Raw genomic sequence first — 8,407 nt, forward strand, 5'->3', positions numbered from 1 at the left:
AATCAATACTAATTTTACCTCAACAACTCGAATAAAACCTTGATAAGATGAATTTTTGTACAGTTTATGGGATGCCGTTGGAGCTCAATAACTCAAAGGTAGAGTATGAAAAACCTCTATGAGTCGAAGTTAAATTCTAATCACCTCTATAACTCGAAGTTTTAGTCCCACGCACCTCAATAAGTCGAAGTGTAGGGTGCGTACGTACAATGTCAGGTGATCAACAATCGTGTCGGGACTTGGACTTCCCCACCCTGCCGTGTAACTCGAAGTCGGCGATTTTGGCCCTCAATAACTCGAACCTTGGTAAGTCGAAATCCTTGATACCTCGATTTTTTTCTTTTCCCCCTCAAGTTCGAGTTATCAAGGTTTCACTGTATTATTATTAGTAGTATCAAATCCTCGCAAATTACGCAAAAAAAAACAAAAAAACAAAAACAGGTAGGAGTCGGCACTAAAGCATTTGTGTTGGAACAAACGATTTGAAATATTTTTTTTTCAAAACTTTCAATTTGGCATTAACAATTGAAAAACAAGCATATAAACTGTATTTTTGAAAGACAGAAAATGCATGATAAATTATTTTTTACACATAACATGTATAACTTTCATGTACAACATATTGATTGATTGAGTTGGTGTTTTAAGTCCACTTTATGCACAGTAAGGCTAATCGGGACTGTACCTACAGTTTAAAGTGGGATCCGAACCACTATGTGCCTCCATCATGTACAACATATGTTTTACACATATGCAACATGGAGTGGCGTGAAATAAGAAAATGCATGTGCATCATGCCAACACTAGTCTCCCCGACGGCGCAGTGGTAGCGTCGTCGCATTGTAATCAAGGGGTCCTTGGGTTCGATACCCGGTGGAGGCACATAGTGGTTCGGATCCCACTTTGAACTGTAGGTCCAGTCCCAATTAGTCTTACTGTGCATAAAGTGGATTTAAAACACCAAATCAATCAAACATGCCAACACTAAATTGGATACGTATTCAAAGTTTCCTTAATACACACACACACACACACACACACACACACACACACACACACACACACACACACACACACACATATATATAATTTAAGTACATTACATAATCAATTCATTCACCTCATAATAAACCAACAGCAAAAAGTACATCATTCTCTCAGAAACATGCATGTTCCTTTTCCTCCCAACAATTGTTCATGCATTTAAAACAAAGTCAATTAAGAAAAGTCTTCCTTATCTCCCTGGTAATTTACAATGCATTACAGAAAACAATCATATTGTGAACGAAGCGACCAAGAAAATTTTTAGATCCAATTTTTTGCAAACTGAAAACAATATTGATTTAATAGGGAGCAAATCATTTCACGGGGCCGTCATAGCATTTTCTCTTTTACAACTTTTTTCATTTAGATCGTTCGACTCTCACCGCTCCCCTAGCGACGGCTCTGAACTTGATAAGAATAAGAATAGGAGGCTTTGCGGACGAAACGAGCAAGAAAATTTTACGAAATGTACTTTTACTTGCATGAAATTTGAAATCGATTGCCCCTCTGTGCCCCCTGCAGGTGCCCTTGGCCGTCAATATTTGCCCGCCCCCTAGAATCTATTTCTATCCAAGGTTTTGGGGGACTATGCCCCCCTGTTGTTGCGCCACTGTAGATACATCGATAAAATTGAAGATGGTAATTTAACAACTATTCTGACGTTACTGTAACGTTGTGACTCCAAAATTCATTAGCACCTTAAGAAATTATTTTTTTAACGTTTTAGATAGAAGATTGCCCAAAAAAAAGTTTTTTAGGGAGTACTTTAGGGATAGCCTTTGGGAAATACATTTTAAAAGTTACTGTTACTTTTCCCAAAAGGTAACTATGTTACAACGAATTACTTCACCAAAAACTGAGTTACTTTTTTAACTACAGTAGAGCGTCGATTATCCGAAGTAATTGGGGGACATGGGTGTTCGGAAAACTGGTTTGTTCGGATAATCGAACTGTACATGTTTATTTGCCAAAAAGAAGTACTGTACAGTAAATTTATTCATAAAAACAGGCATCTCTTTAAGTATGTATTACAAAGTAACGTACAAAGGCAACTTTAGTAGGAATATATAGTATGTGGTACAGTTTATTAAACAAAAATATGTACATATTACATACGCATTTTGCATGAACAATACACACAGTACACAACATTAACGTTTAAAAAAATCCTTTATTTTGGTCTGTCTAAGCAAGCCTACACGCTTACGAGCAGCTAAGTCACGTACTTTTTTCATTACAGATATCTGAAAGTGAGCGAGTACACACTTCGGTTAAGCGGTCGTTCGGTTGACCGACGTTCGGATAATCGACGCTCTACTGTACTAGGTTTCTGTAGTTCGTATAAGTTAACGACAGATGGCAAAACAGGGTTATTTAGTATGTGCTGCCATCTTTCGACAATATGAAGAAGTTTCTTCTTGGCAGCGAAAGTACTAAATCATGACGAATAAAAATATAACAATATAGCAAGAAAACAATGAAAACTTTACTGTTCATTTTAAAATAATCACACGTTATCAGCACAAACACAGGTGTCATAAAAAAATAAAACCGATAAAAAATTAATTCTTTTCGATTGTCCCTTCATCAATTTCATCTGATTATCAATAATGCTCATTGTTGTGATCAGTTAATATCTGAAGAAAAGCGACGTAAAAAAACAAAACAAATGAAAAATCATATTTTTCCATTTCGCTCTTTAAGAATAAGTTTGTTCCTTTCCATGGATGTACCCTCATTTTCCCAGGTGGACAAACAACACTTTCCCAGGGAGAGCAAGGAATATGTGAATTAATTAATTATCGTCATCAATTCTTAGTTACCCTTTACTTATATCCCGAACGGTGTATGCTACGTTGAAAATTCAAGCACTTTAGATTGAAATTCATCTACTTCCATCAACTTTCCCCTCTCTTAATTTTTTCGCAATGTGCACTAATAACAGAGTTGCCTATGGAACCGGACGTTTGAGTCACCCTGCCTTAATAATAAACGGTAATATAAACCTCATATTCATGTACGTTGATTCAAACAATATTGTATTTGATATCTTCTTAGACTTTTACTTTCGAATATTAGGAATTTGTCTATCAAAATATGTTATTATCCTTTACCTAACCTACCATACCCTATTCTAACCTAACCAAAATCTAGCATAACTCCGGATCCTATTGACGTCCCATTTTTTAAATTTTGTTTACTTATTGAGTAATAGTGTGTGTATGACATGTAAGTTTTGAAAAAATAAATAAAAGACCTTCAATTGTTTTTTTTACCCTGGCATAGCCATGTTGTATCTCGTGTAAAAGAACCCTTCAAGACATTTCCAATGCCGCCCGTATCACTTCTATAGGTGCCCTGGTTGCCGAAATATTCCAAGTTAAGGTTAAAAGATGTTAGAAAAAAATGGTCAAAATCGCACAGTTTGCAACACTGTAATTTAGGAAATACAAAAGATATGGATCTGGAAAGTTGCATATTTTCCTACCTCAAATGGCTCTTTCAGTATGCCAAGTTTCAAATTAATCAAAATACGTGAGGTTGAAAAGTGCCTCTTCACTTGTTGATTTTACATGGTATGCCCCAAATATTTTTCACGTAAAAAACACAATGATCCAAATGAAATTTTTCACCATTGTTTTCACCACTGCCCTCCGCTGGATACTCCCAGCCCATGTTCCTATCTAATCAACATCTTAATCGACGTTTCTCTATTGTTTAATCAAGTCAAATAAAATATTTACTTCTTTTTTTTGTAAGCGTGGTTATATATAACTCATTGTTGCTTTGAGTACGTATTGTACTAACACATTCTTCATTTGTTAACCCGGAAATCTATGCTTTGTAAAATATCAGATTGAGATCAATCAACTGAAAAATACATGATAACTTCTATTACAATCAAAGTTTTTAATAGAAATGAACAACTTGCTTTTCTTTAAGTTTCCTCTTGCCATTGCAAGTGGTAAATTATGATGTATTACTGAAGTGGCAGTGGGAGTTATAAGGAGTGATGGATTAATTCTATTTGTTTATTCTGCGTCAAGTTTAGTAGATATTGCCATGTTATGTAAACATTGAGGAAAAGTAGATTCTTGAACTGTGCGTTTGGTCTTCCCTATCTTATCTTCGAGATAAGCGTTTTCTGCGCTTCAGTTAATTGAATGTAGCAGTGAACACAATTTTGAAACTTAACAAATTCGAGGTGGGGTAAAGTCGTCGCAATCAAAGGGTCCCTGGTTCGACACACAGTGGAGGTATATAGTGGTTCAATTCCCTCTTAAAACTGCAGATCCAGTCCCGATTAGCCTATCTGTGCACAAATTGGACTTGAAGCAAAAAGTCAAACTCGAACGAATAACACCTCAAGCTGTTTCCGACGCTGTGTTTAATTCTCATTCTAGCCATAGTATAGAGAGGTGAGGACACGAATGCGTCTGTCCCTGAAATCTTGATTGATTTGCTTTATTTTACTTCGCTTCTTGTGTCACTTTTGGCTAATTTGCGAAGATGGTGATGAGTGATGGCATGATGAAATTGATGAATGGACACTCAAAAACATCCATGCCCAGGCCGGGATTCGAACCCGGGACCCCTTGCCCCGTAGCGCGATGTGCTAACCACTCAGCCACGGGGGCCGGCATTGTCCCGGGAATCTGCGGAACAAGGCCGTGCATAACGGTTGAGAAGTGGAGACTGCGAGTTGGCGGAGCGAAGCAGTGCGCGCTTCTGCAAATGACTGGAAGTCGCACTCACTTCCCCTCTCACGAGTTCATTGGCCGAGCCCTCCCGAGTTACTACTTGCGCATGCGCGGAGACTTGCTTCCGTTCACCCTCTCCAGAAATAGCCGGGATACAGTGAATGTTCACGTAGGCAAAAAACAACAACATAACCCGTGGCTCAATGGCTCTTCCAAGAGCAAGGGCAACCAATCGGCTTTCAATTGGATGACCCGTGGTCAGCGCATCGAGTCCTATCGCTACTGCTCTTTTGGTTTTCGAGGCCCGATTTGATTTGATTTTTGTTATTTAGCGCCGCCTTTTCCGCCACATTTTGCTAACGCGACGTTAAGGATGAGTGATGATATGATGAAATTGATGAAGGGGCATTCGCAAAGAACACCCATTCCTAGGTCTGGATTCGAACCCGGAACCCCTGGAGTAGTAGCGCGCTGTGCTAAACACTCCACCACGGAGGTTGTTACTTTCGAGGCCGGAATCCGCTGTTGCTCTCAAGTAGCATCTCAATTGTCTTCACGACGCTGGGTCAACACAGAAATTTTGGAGCTTCGATATCCCATGTGAGAATTCGTGATAGTCGTAGGTTAATTTCACACCATTAGTTTCCGTATGTCTCATTTACGATTGTTTCAATATGTGTTGTGTAAATGTTAGTTTTGAATCGAATGTAACTAGATATCGCCCCTGTTATGCCGAACTCGTAGTCAGTGGCGCCATTAAGTGCGTATCGTATCCTAAGGCACAATGTAATTGTGAGCTACTTAAAATCTATCATGCAACCACAAGCACAAACATTTATTCTTCAATTGAAAAGTACATTTCATATTAAAATTGTACCCAAGATGAAAACTTCCACTGGCGCTTATCTACAATGAATTTTGTGAATCCGGACACACACACAATTAGCTCTCCATAATATGTCAGTGTGTTTCAAAGTTAAATGTCAATTATTATCAACAATATTATCTTATGCAAAGGCGTAGGAAGTTGAAATCGTAGCAGCTTACCCTGTTACTCATCACAATTTATGATAAAATTTGACGTTAGCAATCGACAAAGATAACGCGAAATGGATGTTGCTTTATTCAAGTTTATGCGCAATAAGTATAAATGACTGATTTGTAAGGCGATTAGATTTCTGAAACTTGAAAAGATAAAAAATTCCGCTTGTAAAAGTTTGAGGGAAGATGTCGGGGGAAGTTCGTTTCCCCCCGAAAGTTGTTCCATGTATGAGTATATTGGAAACATTTGCTTTTGAATATGGGGAAAGGGGTGGGGGGATGCTTATGCCCTAAATATATCTCTCTCGTACATGGATTCTCCAATTCATTTTTGCTCTACCACATACAAATTTCTTTCGGACTCCCCGATGTAATGGTTATCTCGTCGCCTTGTAATCAAGGGGCACATGGTTCGATGCCCGGTTAAGACACATAGTGGTTTGGTTCACACTTTAAGCTGTATATCCAGTTCTGATTAGGTTATCTGTGCATAAAGTGTACTTAAAACAATAGAAAAACTCAAATAAATTTCTTTCATCTCCTTGTTATTGCACATATTTATGTAATTATCATACATTAGATTTGTAATTCTTAAATGACAGTCAACATTTTGTCCATTGCATCTTTTCCGCCAGGTTCAAATGGAATTGCTTGAGCCTTTCATATCTTAGTCGTGTTGATAAAGTATTTGTTGGTGGTGGAGTAGAGTATTTGAACTGAGGCATTGCAAACTTTCCTTATCTAATTTTCAAGTTAAGTACATATTTCTGTTCAGAAAACCAAGGTGTGGTGGCACAACAAACGATTGTAACGTGTCACAGGGAAAGCTTCAAAAACAGCCAATGAGAAGAGACAGCGTCTCATTAAGATAGCGAATGGAAGCCGGAATTGTTAGCAGCTATCAGTACAGATTTGTTATTTTATTTTTAATGCAACACGTTGTCATATTTTCTTATAAATCGTCGCTTATGTGACGCCATTTGCAAAATTTTGACACTGATTTAGCACTTTCGAAACTTTCATCTATGTTATGACAAAGTTTCAAATCTATCTATTATAACTTTCAGGCCAGCGTTTAAATTCAAAAACCTCAAATATAAAAGGATGCGATTGGCGCTGATGTCTTTACGTCACATGGGCAACAAAAATCTATTTTGGTCTTTCAAAGTAAATATATAAATTGTATACATACAATATAAACATTGTGTATTCAAAACTTTTCTACACCTTTATAACTTTTCTGGACGCACGCACAAACACACACGTCACTAATACTGTAGGATTACAGTATTAGTATCGTACATTAGCACCAGGTGAAAAGATGAAATGAATATCAGATTTTCGATCAATCTTCTTTTGTTGCGATCATTGAAAAACGTTCAATAAAATTCAAGGATTTCTACATGACAAATGATTAGCTTACGTTACAACATTTATACAGTTTTGGTTAAACAAGTCAACCGGTGATACATGTGGTATTATTTAGCAAAAAATAGCATTCCTTATGCTAAACCACTGAGTAAGTTGTTGCATAACGCCCGCAGAGACGAGTCCGAATCGATCAGTTGGTACTGTTTGACGATTCAACATTATCTAACGATTATGAAATAGTCATTTGAGTTACCTTATTTAGGTTGGGAGTCAAGGAATTATCTTCTTCTGGCCTGAGTTTTGGAGAAAAATTACACTGTTCTTTCGACTTATCGGTACTGCACGAAACTGAGTAGAAATCAACAGATGGAGTCGCAGCTTTTTTCATCAGCAAGATAAGACATGATTGTTCTATGCCAACAAATATAGTCACAGACGCAGATAACAGAGATAACAAGCTAAAAAAATAATTTGAGAGCTTCAAAAGCCCCTTACAGTACTTTTACTCTCTTCTTGCACTTACGTATCTAGTTGGTTACAAAGTGTAACACCGAGTCTTCATCGTTGATTTTGGTGTCCTGTAGTGTATTTGGTGCACTACTTTCTAAAGTGGTGTACAGCCACCGGCAATAGAAATGGGACACCTAGATCCTGAAAAACTGGCTTCACTACAATGGGTTATGTGTGTTGCCTAACCCTACGGCGATGAGCCAATTTTCAAAATGAAATTCTGCTATTGCCTTAGAGTTAGGCAACACACATGGAAACCAGTATTTTAGGATCTAGGTGTCACATCTGTTGTTTTTTTTATGTGATCAGCATCACACCCCTGACCGCCCTTACCTCCCCAGGGTTTCCCCCAGGTAGCCATGTCATTTGGCGCTGGGTAGGCGCCGGGGCCGCTTCCAACGTTAGAAAAGTTCCCGGATTTGAACCGGCCGGGGATCGAACCCGGGACCTTTATCATGGTAGTCAGACGCGTTACCGACTGAGCCACCGACTCATCTGTTTTCAAAATCCATTATCATTCTCAATTCACATTGCGGAACCGATTTTATACAGATTTTTATTCAGCGGACACTTTATGTTCTTCTTTAGTACTCTTTCGTGTATTCTCAGTGAGAGTTGCGAGGTTGCCAAAGTCGGTTGTGTTGTTTACGTTTGACGATTCATGTCCTTGTACGAGCTGTCTGGGGTCCATAAAGACCCCACTGTGGTATTAGTGTGACTTATTTCTACCACGTTAGTTA

General features: G+C 38.2%; 1 protein-coding gene across 1 annotated transcript in view; it reads right to left on the reverse strand.

Annotated features, from left to right (window-relative positions):
* Positions 1-7,531, reverse strand: part of LOC145991889 (uncharacterized) — a 69,218-nt gene extending 61,687 nt beyond the window's left edge. The window contains exon 1 of the mRNA XM_083127923.1: positions 7,411-7,531. The gene's annotated coding sequence lies outside the window, so the exon portion shown is untranslated. The remainder of the gene's footprint in view (positions 1-7,410) is intronic.
* Positions 7,532-8,407: the final 876 nt, after the last annotated feature.

Source organism: Lepisma saccharinum, chromosome 8 (genome assembly GCF_977018435.1).
Source record: "Lepisma saccharinum chromosome 8, izLepSacc3.1, whole genome shotgun sequence".
Taxonomy (NCBI): domain Eukaryota; kingdom Metazoa; phylum Arthropoda; class Insecta; order Zygentoma; family Lepismatidae; genus Lepisma; species Lepisma saccharinum.